General features: G+C 44.8%; 2 pseudogenes; both read left to right on the forward strand.

Moving 5' to 3' along the window:
- Positions 1-3,897: 3,897 nt before the first annotated feature.
- LOC111847251 (E3 ubiquitin/ISG15 ligase TRIM25-like) lies at positions 3,898-4,535 on the forward strand (annotated as a pseudogene).
- Positions 4,536-7,257: 2,722 nt separating this feature from the next.
- Positions 7,258-8,379, forward strand: LOC140588999 (stonustoxin subunit beta-like; annotated as a pseudogene).
- The last annotated feature ends 4,930 nt before the right edge of the window (positions 8,380-13,309 follow it).

Consider the following 13,309-nt stretch of genomic DNA (forward strand, 5'->3'; position numbering starts at 1 on the left):
CGCAGACAGCCGCCAAGCGACAGCCAGGGGACGCACGGGCGAGCCAGGGGGCAGGATGGGCGGGACCCGGGCCCGACGCCTGTGTCCCCTCCCCTTACGGGACACAGAAAGGCGGGGTCCTGGGGAGTGTCGGCCTCGCTGGGGCAAGGGTGATGGAGTCACTGGAGCCGCAGCGGATGGAGGCTCGGGCAGAGCAGGGGGCGTGGCGGCAGGCGGTGCAGCCGGAGAGACAGGCAGGACGGGCGAGCCGGGCTGGACAGGCAGGACGGGTGGGGCTGCGGGCAGAGCGGCGGCAGCAGGTAGCACTGCAACAGGCAGGATTGGAGCAGGCAGGTCCGGAACGGGCGCAAGGATGGGCGCTGGGTGAGCTGGCGCTGCCCCTTTTAGGGCCTTGGGAATCTGGGGAATGGCGTCCCAGACGGCCCTAGCCCCCCTATTGAATAGGCGCGATGGCCGGTGGTGGTAAGCCTCCAAGGGAGGCGGCTGCTCGTCGGCGGGGCTGGCAGCGGGAGCGTCCTCCCGGAAGATCGGGAAGTCCCCCTGCCAACTGGCAGGGATGTAAGTGGGGCGGAGGGAGCATGCCCCCACGAAGATCGTCGGGGCTTCTGCTCCTATTTTTCCCCTGCGCTTCTTCCTCTTAGGTAGAGAGGGGCCCTCTGGGACCCAAGGCAGGTCCTTACACTGGGTTCTTTGCCCAGGCAGTTCCCCAGAGCTGGGGAGCTGAGCGGCCGAAGCCGCGTTAAGCTCAGTCTTGCACTTTGGAGGAGTAGTCTCTGGCTGTGCGGCCGAGCCGTTTCCTGATGTCCTCCAGCTTCAGCTCGTCATGTAAGCCCAGCTGGATCCCACAGTCTGTTAGACGGGCTTGTTACCACGACCCAGATGGGTGTCATCAGCCTGTGGAATCAGCACCAGCATGTTGCTGTGACCTTTTACTCCCCAGATTTCTGCACCACATCACTTTAATTCGTGTGATGCCAATTAATGGCATGTCGATTAAATTACAGTTAAATGCTGTGCAACTACAAGCCAGAGTCAAGGAAGAATATTCATTCTGCCACATCATCAGACATCTTAGAGACATTGTCGGCTCAGAGGGGGGTGGGGAGCAGCTTACCCACCACCACTGACATCTACACCACCAGATGCAGGAGAAGGGCTTCCTGCATTATGAGGGACCCCTAAACCTAACCCTAAACCTAACCCCACCCACCCAGCACACAAACTGTTTGTTCCTCTCCCCTCAGGCAGGAGGCTGAGGAGCATCAAGAGTAGGACCAGACTGTGTAACAGCTTCTTTCCAGATGCTGTAAGACTGCTGAACTCTGCCCCAGCCCCCGCACAGATTCACCCTCCCCCCCATCTCCACCACACAAAAAGACTAATAGACTATAACCCCCCTACCCCCACCTCCAGCAGACCAAAGTGACATATAACATATAACATGTGCAATACACTCATATGTGCAATGTTCCCCATAACATAGTATTTAAATTATCACCACCAAGCGAAGTGATATTAACACGTGCAATAAGCCCATATGTGCAATGCTCATTATAACACAGTAACTAAGTTATTACTATTATATAGCAAATTACCTGGATCGGTTTTATGTTGCATCCATTCTATGTCTGCTTCTGCGTATTGGACACTGTACATACTGCTAACTTAAACTCCATACTTAATACTCCAATACCTTTATATTTAATTTTTATCTTTATAAGTGTGTGTGACTAGCTCTGTGGCTTATCCGGGACCTGAGTACTTACTTTTGCTCCATGGCATGTGCGAACATGTGTGGAATGACAATAAAGTCTCTTGATCTTGAATTTATTGCCCATACCATGTTGATGGTTACTGCTTCTTGCTCCTGATCTTGCAGACACACAGCAACCAAGCGAGAAGCAAACAAAACCAACACAATCAAACCACACTGCTACCCATTACAAAAAAGAACAATGCAAAAAATGAAAAAAGAAAAACTATTTACATGGGCCCATGATAAAAAACTTAAAAACATGTATCCCAGAATCTGGTCAATAGTCCACAGTTCTTTTTGGTTGATACCGCGTTGCCTCTGATCTGAAAAAGTAGCAAAGAATGAAATACCCAGACCTTCTTCTATTTATGCCCACAAACGCACAAAACAAGATAAGCAAACATTCCTTGAAAACACTAAGCTGCAATATCGCCTTGCAATTAAACAATGTCCAGTCCAGCAACTTATCGTTCTCCATCAATCCTGATCACTCCATCTCTTCCCACCGCATTTTCCTCTCCCACCACCTACCATACCCCATATCTGCCACAGCCACGTCCTCCTCTGTCCCCCAGCAGCACTTCCAGAGCAGAGCAGCCAGCCACCAAATGCTGGGCACCTTTCCAGTGTTTTATCTCTCTGTTCCTGATCACTGTGAACCTGAATCTCCTTCCTGAGACAGATACACTCCCAGCACAGAAACAGAAACAAAATGAAGAAATCCGACATTTATGTGCCAGATCTTTCATTATCCTGTGGATTATGTTGAACAATGTAAAAATCAATTCTGATTGCTTGTTCCATTTGAACCTGGCACAGTTTATCTATAATTGCACATACCTGCGTGTTACGACTGATACCATAGCTTTAAATCCCATCAGCTTTTTGCTTTTATTCCACTTTATATGTGGTGAAAAGCAATTAAAGAAGACAGGAAGGCACATGGAGACTGATTCCCAAGTGAGGGTGTTTACACGTCACCTGCCTCCGCTACTGTGGAATGAGCGAGAGCCCAAAAAGATGGAGGGACAGAAAATACAAAACGTAATAGAGGAAAATGAATGCAATTTTACCCTCAACTATTACATTAATTTAGTAAACTCGACCATATGAGACAGACATTGATAACATACCTGCACAGACTACAAAAAATCATATACAGATGCCGTAAATTACCTGGGCTCCTCAAATGCACACAGTACGTCCTCATTACAACCACATATATTTCAGACTCCTTACAGACAGATAAATACTGGATTATAATGAAACAAAATACAATTTAATAATGCCTAACTACTGAATTTGTCAACAAATATTTGACTACAAGAACCCAGACATAGCCAGTTCACATAAACAAAATTGTAATCATTACATATTATAAACTTACCTAAATTCCCAACTGTATTGATCTTACACTATGAACGATTGCAATAATACTTTTCTTAAACTGGGTCAAAAAGCATGCTGAAGCCACCCATTATATTTACAGTTAACCACATACTCATATTTATTACATAGTTCATATCTCCCGCAACCACGGCATGAGCGAAAGAGCATGAGAAAATGGAGACACTAGATGCACCTCCTGGGATCAGTCCATTCCAACTACATAGCGCTGAGGCCGTGAAGGTCACTTTCAATCATATTTTATAGTAAACATGCTGGGATCTTCCCCAATTTCAGATTAGTTCTTCCCAATTTGTATGTTCACTATGCACTTCTATGACTTATTTAGCACAGGAGTGATGGTGGCCTTGAAGCACATGGGGATGACTGTCTGTCTCAGGGAAATGTTAAAGGTGTCTGTGGAAACACCTGCCAGCCAGTTTTGCACTTTCACTGAGCATGCGGATAGGTATACAGTACATGCTGTCTTACTCTACTCTAAGCAGAGATTTTCTCACGTCGCTGTGGAAAAACACAGTGCCTGTTCAGGAGGAGGGATGGTCTTCCTCACAGGCATGTCTTTCAGGGAATTCATAAACTTCAATTCCAGTGTTTGCTCAGTCTGCTCTTCTCAGTCTGGCCTCAGTCCAAAACCACACTTACTGCAGCCTGAGAAGCAGGAAGTTCCTCCCACTCTCACACACAGACGACTGTGAGAGAAAACGAAACTGAATCCTATCAGTGTTCGTGGTAAAATGCCAGAAATCAGTGTCACAGTAAATCAGAACCAGTTCAGGTGTCCAATCTGTCTGGATCTAGTGAATGATTCAGTGATTATTCCCTGTGGACACAGTTACTGTATGAGATGCATTAAGAGCTGTGGGATCAGGAGGATCATGCTGGAGTTTACAGCTGCCCCCAGTGCAGACAGACCTTCATACACAGACCTGTTCTGGGCAGAAACACCATGCTGGCTGAAGTGGTGGAGAAACTGAAGAAGACTGGACTACAAGCAGCTACTCCTGCTGACCATTATGCTGGACCTGGAGATGTGGAGTGTGATGTCTGTACTGGGAGAAAACACAAAGCTGTCAAGTCCTGCCTGGTGTGTCTGGCCTCTTACTGTGTATCTGACCTGCAGCTTCACAATAAACTTCACCACACAAAACAACATAAGCTCATTGATGCCATCAGCCATCTGATGAACAAGGTCTGTTCCCTCCATGACAAACCCCTGGAGATCTACTGCCGTACCGACCAGCAGTTTATCTGTTATCCCTGTATGATGGATGAACACATGATGCAGTCTCAGCTGCTGCAGGAAGGGCAGAGATACAGGTCAGGCCAGAAGCACTTACACATGAATACATCTGCAGTGATGAGGCAGTGGTAGTGTGCAGTGCAGTGGGCTAAGTCTCTGTGCCTGTGATTGGAAGGATGCCAGTTTGAGCCTGACCTCAGCCGAACAGACATGCATCTGTGGGCCCTTGAGCAAGACTCTTAACCCCCCAGTGCCTTCAGCTGCCCGATGCTTTACTGTCCCCCCAATAGTGCTGCCACTAACAACTATTATTCTATGGATTAATCTATTGACTACTTCACCAATCGGTCGATTAATCTAAATGATTCATTTTCCTCCAGAAAATCAAATAGACTGTTTGATTTTATTCTGGCTACAACAAACTATGTTATTGCAGGGCTTTAGATAATGGACAATGTCGTTTCGGCACTATACAGACATTATTTTTGCCCACAATTCCATGAGCAAATTAGTTGCATGCCTAAAATATCATTGAGATGCATATTGTGACACCCAAAAGTTCGTAATCTGTGTAAATTCGGCGTATCCTCATGCTTATTAAATTCAGTAAGAGGAGCAGAGGCTACATACAGCTGTTTTGATAAATTATGGAAGCGATAAGCACTGAAGTCCAGACAGGAACAGCTCAGCAACCAGAGCATCTTCTAAAAGAGGAGATATTGTGGATAAACTAGGTAAAAAGATGGTGGTGGTCTGGCGCTGCCTCCTGCTGGTTAAAGCCTGACATGTTTTTTGCTTTTGTAAATAAAGTTTTGATTTTTATTTCAGTTCATGAATTTTCTTTTATTTTGTGTCCATTTTAGTTTCAGTTTTAGTTTATGATAATAGCAGTGGGCCCAACAAGCCCAATACACACACACTGGCACCGTCATTCCACACAGAATAAGACCAGTATCCAGCCTAAAAATTTCCCCAAAAACACTTATTCAATGGAGATTCTAATGTAGCAGAAAAACAACTTTGTGGCTTTAATAATGAGTGTATTTAGCAGCTACAAGGACAAAATATATTAAAAAGTCCTCCATACTAATGGCAATTTAATAAACATGAATAGACAGCACTTACAGTGGATTTCCTTATTCTGGCCGTCCATAATCCAGAATAGCGCCTGCATATGCGTTCTCTCTTCAGGTGCTCATGCATAGCACTAATACTGCTATGGTATGAAACTTTTCACACTGTAAAACCACCTTTTTGTTCCATGATAATTTGAACTAATCCTATAATTAGGTAGTGATATTAAAGGAAAACATTTGTTATAATGAATTGAAGCATTTTAGAATCATAATGGTATTTATATTGAAATAATAGTATTTAAAATGATGCATTGATTTAAAATATTAATGTTGACACATTTTCAGCATAGAGATCCATGCCTACTGTACGTCAGCTAATAGTGGCAGCCCTAGACCTCAAGCTTGCTCTTATCCGCTTGGGTGTGTCATGGAGAACAAGATGGGGTAAGCAAAAGGAGAACTTCCACTGGGACTAATAAAGCATCATCATTATTATGGTAAGTTACATGAACGCAAAATGCACAGAAAATTAGTCACTGAATATTTCCTATTACTGATTAAGGTGAAATTTTAGGACAGTGGCTGTGTTCTGAATGGGGCAAATCTGTCTCAAAATGTTATTGTAAAGAATAAAAAGTTCTGATCAAATTCCTAAACCCCTTCAATTCCAAAAACCCCTTCAAACAGCAGATTGTAACCTAGTGGTGCTAGGTCACTAAGAGTAGGTAGGAGACCCAACTACGCCACCTAAGGCCCTGCCCCTTAAGATGTATGATCGCAGTTACCCTCAGGATTCCCTCACACACAGCTACGTCGCATGAATGACACAGAGACTCATGTCCCAGTAACTGGGCAATGTTTATTAACCCAATGAAAGTCTTTAAAAAGAATATAAATAGCTGAAGTTCACAAAACAATATCAAACATGGCTAAAACCACAGACCGTAAACCAGGAAGGGAGAGTTCAGTTACAAAACCCAGAGTACCCAAACCCAATTCTACATGCAAACCTAAGGCAATATGTAAGCCAGTGAGAGTGGCTACCTGGAGGAAGAGGGGAAAGGAAATTCGACCCAGCAAACACACCAAGTGCTCCAGTATCGGGGTGGTATATCACTAACACACAGAGTCACACAGCAAAACATAACATAGAGTAAGAGCACTTATTGATTCACACTTCGTTCACTCCATGCAGTGCAGAAAAGGCCCCACCAAACACCCCCAAAACACCAGCACCACGTTCACCAGCTCTGTAGATGGAAAGAGAATAAAAGATAAATACCCTCAGGACTCACACATAAATTAGAACAGCCAGTATTCCAAGCTGAAAGTAGTAAAAAAAAGGGACATAGACCAGCCTCAGCCACTGCCACTCACTCAAGGAAAAAAAAACAATATACCAAAAGGACAAACCACATCACCTTACCACAAACAAAGAATAAAATAAAACAAATGTGCAGGCAAAACAGCAATGGCAACTCCTGCAGACATATACACACAATTAGTACCATAGCCATGATACACAACAATTTAGAATTATATGCACAACGTAAACAAATTAGGAGCAGCACAGTGGTGCAGTGGTTAGCATGCTCCCTGTTTTTGTGTGGGCTATCGCTGAGGGCTCTGGTTTCCTCCCACAGGCCAAAGGCATGTGGGGAAGGCTGATTGGCGTGTCTAACTTGGCCCTGTTGATGTGAGCATGCACCCTGTGGTGTGTTTGTTCCTGCCTGTGCCCATTGCTCTGCGACCCCAGTGGGGATTAAGTGGTTATGATAATGGTTGGATGTACTGTATACAGATTAGTAATAAATGCAAACACATTGCCGCCACCACACTATCCAAACAACATATCTTAATACCTCACACTGCAGCCTGTGATAATAATCTACTGCTGGTGTCTCCACAGTGAGTGAAGTCCATCTCCCACAAGTAAATTACTTTTACTTACATCTCCGTTTCTCTCTGTCTCCTCCTAGTTACCAAAGACACCATCCTACCGGTATTAGTGCCCAGGACCAGAGCAGAATTCTTACAATGTGAGTCTGTTCACACACACGCTTCTCTCTCCCTGTATGAGGTGGAGTGTGTTTTATTGTGTTTCATTTTCTTCTGCTAGTGGAGCTTCTCTTTCTCTCTCCCGCTGCCTCCTGGTCTTTCACATTTATGTCAGGAGCCTTTGAATCGGTTTGCAGTGTGATGCTGATGTTTCATATTATTTTGCTTATCGTGTTGTTCTCTGCGGCATCCATTTTGTGAATAGAAACATATAAACATGAAAGGATATATTTCCTTTTATATACTTTTCAAAGCGTTAAAACATGCCAAAAGTGTGCATTCCTGTTTAATGTAAGGAGTGAATAAGACCAAACCATCACCTTCTGATCTTCTCCTCCATCAGATTCCTGTCAGCTCACTCTGGACCCCAACACAGCAAACAGACACATCCATCTGTCTGAGGGGAACAGAGTGGTGACATGGAAGAGAGAGACACGGTCATATCCTGATCAACAGGAGAGGTTTGACGTACGTCTCCAAGTGCTGTGTACAGAGGGTCTGACTGGGTGCTGCTACTGGGAGGTTGAGTAGAGCAGGGGATTTGGTTGCTATAGCCGTCACATAGGAAAGGAGAAGGTGACGACAGCTGGCTTGGAAATAATGACAAGTCCTGGTGTTTGTATTGCTCAACCTCCAGTTACTCATTCTGGCACAATAATGTGCAAACTGCAGTATCTGCCCCCCCCTCCCCCAGGATAGGAGTGTACCTGGATCACAGGGCAGGAACTCTGTCCTTCTACAGCATCTCTGACACAGTGACTCTCCTGCTCAGGGTCCAGACCACGTTCACTGAGCCCCTCTATCCTGGGTTTGATCATAATGGTACTGCCATACTCTGCTAACTACCATAACAGGCTGTTAAACGTATCAAAAAAGTTACAGTAACTAAAGAATTAATACTAGAAACTACGGCTACTGGCTGTGAAGTTAATAGGATCTTGAGTGACACATATGAGAGATAAACTGACCAGAGGGATGTTTTTGGAATCAGCCAATCAGCTTTTAGAATTTATCTTTATATATTTATGCAAGAGTGCCTCAGTGTTAGGCGGCTAATACTCAAGAATGTGAGCTTAAGAGGATTAACAGTTAACCTCAGTATAGCAAAATGTGCTTGAACTTTGTGCTCATTAGATTGAGCAGAAATGAAAACAGAAATGAAAGTTTAGAGCGTGCTTGACAGAGAGAGCAGGAAAACCACAAAAGGCTACAGTGAGTGGGGGCTGCTTGCAGGTGGCCAGACCCACAAGTAACAGGCTGTATAAAGTGCATATGCCTCATACTCATACTTATAAGATGCAGGCTGCATATAGTGTATGTGCCCTCCAACCAGTTTGATGCAGTTCTGGGAGGAGACGCAAGCTATCTGTGTACCACTACAAAGGGGATGTCAACTTAAAGATCGCTGAGCATTCTGTGGTAACGCTCGCCAGAATGGTGGTTGCTCCCTGAGCTCAGAATTAAAACAAAGTCACAACCCAGAATACTGTGTGGGGCTGAAATTTCTGCGACACACAGAACAAATAACTAAGTAATCAGTTATCAGATTACAGCAGAAAGCAACAGGGAAATGCAACACTTTAAATCTGGTTTATGTATTTTTTTATGTAAAAGGTGAAAATAATCAACATAAAAATTAATAAAATAAATTACACAATTATACAGATTTCCGATTAATTATTCATAAAGGTCATTTACAGGTGGGGAAACAAATAAAAATCAGTATATTTCTTATAAGTTTTAATGTAAAATTTTAGGACTAAATAATAAATAAATAATAATAACAGGTTTAGTTAACATATTGTATACGATAATTACTTCTGTCAAATAAAAATGTGTGTTTGATTTCTTGCATTTCTTGTATTTGCTTATATTCCGTCTTTTGCCATGTAGGGAACCTGTGTGAATAATTGATGATTTTTGCTTTAACATGAACAAGTTTTAAAGTTTTTCTAAATTTTCTAAATTTTTATGTGTTTTCTTACTCTGACTGTCATTCCCCATTTTGCTGTCATACAGCTATAAAAAACTCTTCTCTGCCCTGTGTTTTTATAGCTGTGTACACAGACTGATGCCTGCAGCCAGAGCATTGAAATTGCACTGATGTACTACTGACCTGTAGGGCAGCAGCTCAGAAGCAAGGTCAAACCCTTTAGGAGGTAGGAAGCCAGTGCTCTCTACAGGAGTGCCAGAGTAAAGGCAGTGTTCATTGACAGGTATTATAAAGCTTGCTAGGCCCCTCCCTTCTCTAGGTATGGGGGTGGATGCCGGCCGAAAGCGAGAGCTTCCCCTGGTGGCTACTGGAGGTCATTTTTATCTGTCTGGCCAAAAAAAATGTCGCACACTTTAATATTTCGCTGGACCGCCTTTAGCTTTGATTAAGGTGCACATTTGTCATGGCATTGTTTCCACATGCTTGTGCAACATGCACAGTCTTGCACACTCTTGGCATTCTCTCAGTCAGATTCATGAGGCATTGCCTGGGAATGGTTTTCAGTGAAGACGTGTGCCTTGTGAAGAGTTAATTTGTGGAATTTCTTGCCTTCTTAATGTGTTTGAGACCATCAGTTGTGTTGTGCAGAGGTAGGGTTGGTACACAGTTCTACACAGTGAATAGCCCTATTCAACTACTGTTCTACTTCACATTATGGCAAGAATCACTCAACTAAGTAAAGAGAAACGACAGTCCATCATTAAAGACATGAAGGTCAGTCAATCCGGAAAATTACAAGAACTTTGAATGTATCCTCAAGTGCAGACGCGAAAACCATCAAACGCCATGATGAAACTGGTTCTCATGAGGACCGCCACAGGAAAGGAAGACCAAGATTTGTGTTGCTGCAGAGGATAAGTTCTTTAGAGTTACCAGCCTCAGAAACCGCACATTAACAGCACCTCAGATTAGAGCCCACATAAATGCTTCTCAGAGTTCAAGGAGCAGGCACATCTCAACATCAACTGTTCAGAGGAGACTGCGTGAAGCAGGCCTTCATGGCCGAATCGCTGCAAAGAAACCATTACTGAGGAAGAACAACAAGATGAAGAGTCTTGCTTGAGCCAAGAAACACAAGGACTGGACATTGTACCAGTGGAAATCTCTACTTTGGTCTGATGAGTCCAAATTTGAGATTTTTGGATCCACCCGCCATGTCTTTGTGAGACGCAGAAAAGGTGAGCGGATGGTTCCTACTGTACATGTGTGGTTCCCACCGTGAAGCATGGAGGAGAAGGTGTGATGGTGTGGGGGTGCTTTGTTGGTGACACTGTTGGTGATTTATTCAAAATTCAAGGCACACTTAACCAGCACACCTACCACAGCATTCTGCAGCGACATGCCATCCCATCTGGTTTGCTCTTAGTGGGACCAGCATTTGTTGTTCAGCAGGACAATGACCCCAAACTCACCTCCAGGCTATGTAAGGACTATCTGACCAAGAAGGAGAGTGATGGAGTTCTGTGTCAGATGACCTGGCCTCCACAATCACCCGACCTAAACCCAACTGAGATGGTTTGGGATGAGTTGGACCGCAGAGTAAAGGCAAAGCAGCCAACATTTGCTCAGCAGCTCTGGGAACTCCTTCAAGACTGTTGGAAAACCATTTTCGGTCAATACCTCATGAATCTGATTGAGTGAAGGCCAAGAGTGTGCAAGGCTGTCATCAACGCAAAAGGTGGCTCCTTTGAAGAATCTAAAATATAAAACAAATTCTGGTTTGTTTAACACTTGCTTGTTTACTGCATAATTCCACATATGTTTCTTCATTGTTTTGAAGTCTTCAATATCCATCCATGTAGAAAACAATAAAAATATAAAGAAAAATCATTGAATGAGAAGGTGTTTGGCAAAACATTCATTTAAGGCATATTTTACATAAATAAAGGACATATATGACTAATGACACTTTCATTTAATATAGATTGCACATGAATATAGGACGGGGGCGGCACAATGGTGCAGTGGTTAGCACTGTCTCCTCTCATCTCTGGGACTTTCCTTTGCACGGCTTGGTGATCGCCAGTGTACAGCAGCCCCTCTTGCTCCTCAAAGGTGTCCCATTGGGAGTGGAAGGCCTTGGTTTCCCGGCCGGAGGCCGAGATCACATCCCAGCCTGGTTTCCTGTCCTCGCCTGGCCACTCCCTCACCCTGGCCAGCACGGGGTCACTGCCCTGCTCTGCGGCGGGCTGTTGGCGATTGAAATCACGGTGGGCCTGAGTGTGTGGCGCTGTGCGAGCGGCAGCCACTGTCACCACGAGCTGTCAGCTAAACGTCCGACTGAAGTATGCAACCCTGCTCCCCTTTGGCTGCCGCCTGTGACAGCACAGCGCCCAGCTCCTCATTACTAGTGTCCATGTCCAGGATGAAAGGGAGACATGCTAGCAGGGGGCATCGGCGAGTGCTGAGCAAAATGGCTTCCTTACTCTGTAAGACAGTGCAGCAGTTTCGCAATGCTGATGAAGTCCTTTACAAAGTGCCGACAGTTACGCAACAGCCACAAGAACTGGCTCAGCTGCATCGCATTGCACATTGTCAGCCACTCCTGCACCGCTTGCCGACGGCACTATGACTCCCACCGCTGCCATTTCTCTGGTATTCTGCGTGTGCAAACGAAACACTGTGGTGCATTAAAAGTGGGGGGGTGGTCAGGGCACGGTCTCTCCACTGCTGGCAGAAGGCGGAATCCCGCGCGCCCCTACCTTAAAATAAAAGAAATTATGGTGTATCAGCACGACATGGTGTGTATGGATAACTGAGGTGCATTAAAATTGGGTGAGCAGGCAGGGAATGAGCCCCCCACTGCTGGCAAATAGCAGATCCCCACGTGGCCCACTTGCCCCCCAAGACCCTAATGTGGTAGGATGACTATTGTGCAATTAAGATTGAGGGGCAGCGCACTGGCCAATTCCAGGGCCTCGCACCGCCCCCAGACCCTAGTGTATTGTGGTGTGTATGTAGGAGACTGGACGCAACTGGGGCATGCGAGGTATGGCCCCCTCCAAGAGGCCGGGTCCTCAACCGACCCCTCATCGATCCCCGTCCATGCCCCCACCCAGCCAGCAGGGAGCCGACCCGGACCGCCCTGGGAAGCCACCTCCCCACCCCCCCCCCCCCCACAGCAGCAGGCTGGAGGGACGAAGACCCGCCACGAATAACGGGGCCCCAGTCCAGCCCTAAATAAAATCGAATGATTCATGAACTTTACAAATTAAAAGCTGCTACTTTTATCACACTTTTGCTTTGAGTTACGCTGATTTACTTTTACTTTTTACATACAACTTGGACATTAATTGAGCAGTAGTCCTTTCAATTATGAAAAAGGCCCCCATTTTTACCATCTGGATTAGTAAACAAAATAAGTATGAGTGTGAAAAGTTCATAGGTTGAACTTCATACATAATTTCATACAAAACTATATGGCCACACCAAAACAATGCAGTATGAAAGTTATTTGGTTATTTATTAGTTACTGGGGGGATCAATCATGATCAAAACAGGGCACATATATGAGCCACTCCATGTTCCTGATTCTTATTAAATCTGACCAGCAGATCGATCTTTCCACAATATAACCTTAACCCGCTAATAAGCGCTGGCAAGTTTCACTGCAGGCACGTTAGACAAAAGTATATCGGTTAGTGATCAAATTTTCCGATGCAGATATATGGAGACGCAGCACATGCTCATTGATGCCATCAACCACCTGCAAGGTAAGATCTGTTCCTATCACAATAAACTTCTGGAGGTCTATTTTCAAAATGATTAATAGCAGATCT

Source organism: Paramormyrops kingsleyae, chromosome 4, assembly GCF_048594095.1.
Source record: "Paramormyrops kingsleyae isolate MSU_618 chromosome 4, PKINGS_0.4, whole genome shotgun sequence".
Classification (NCBI taxonomy): Eukaryota; Metazoa; Chordata; class Actinopteri; order Osteoglossiformes; family Mormyridae; genus Paramormyrops; species Paramormyrops kingsleyae.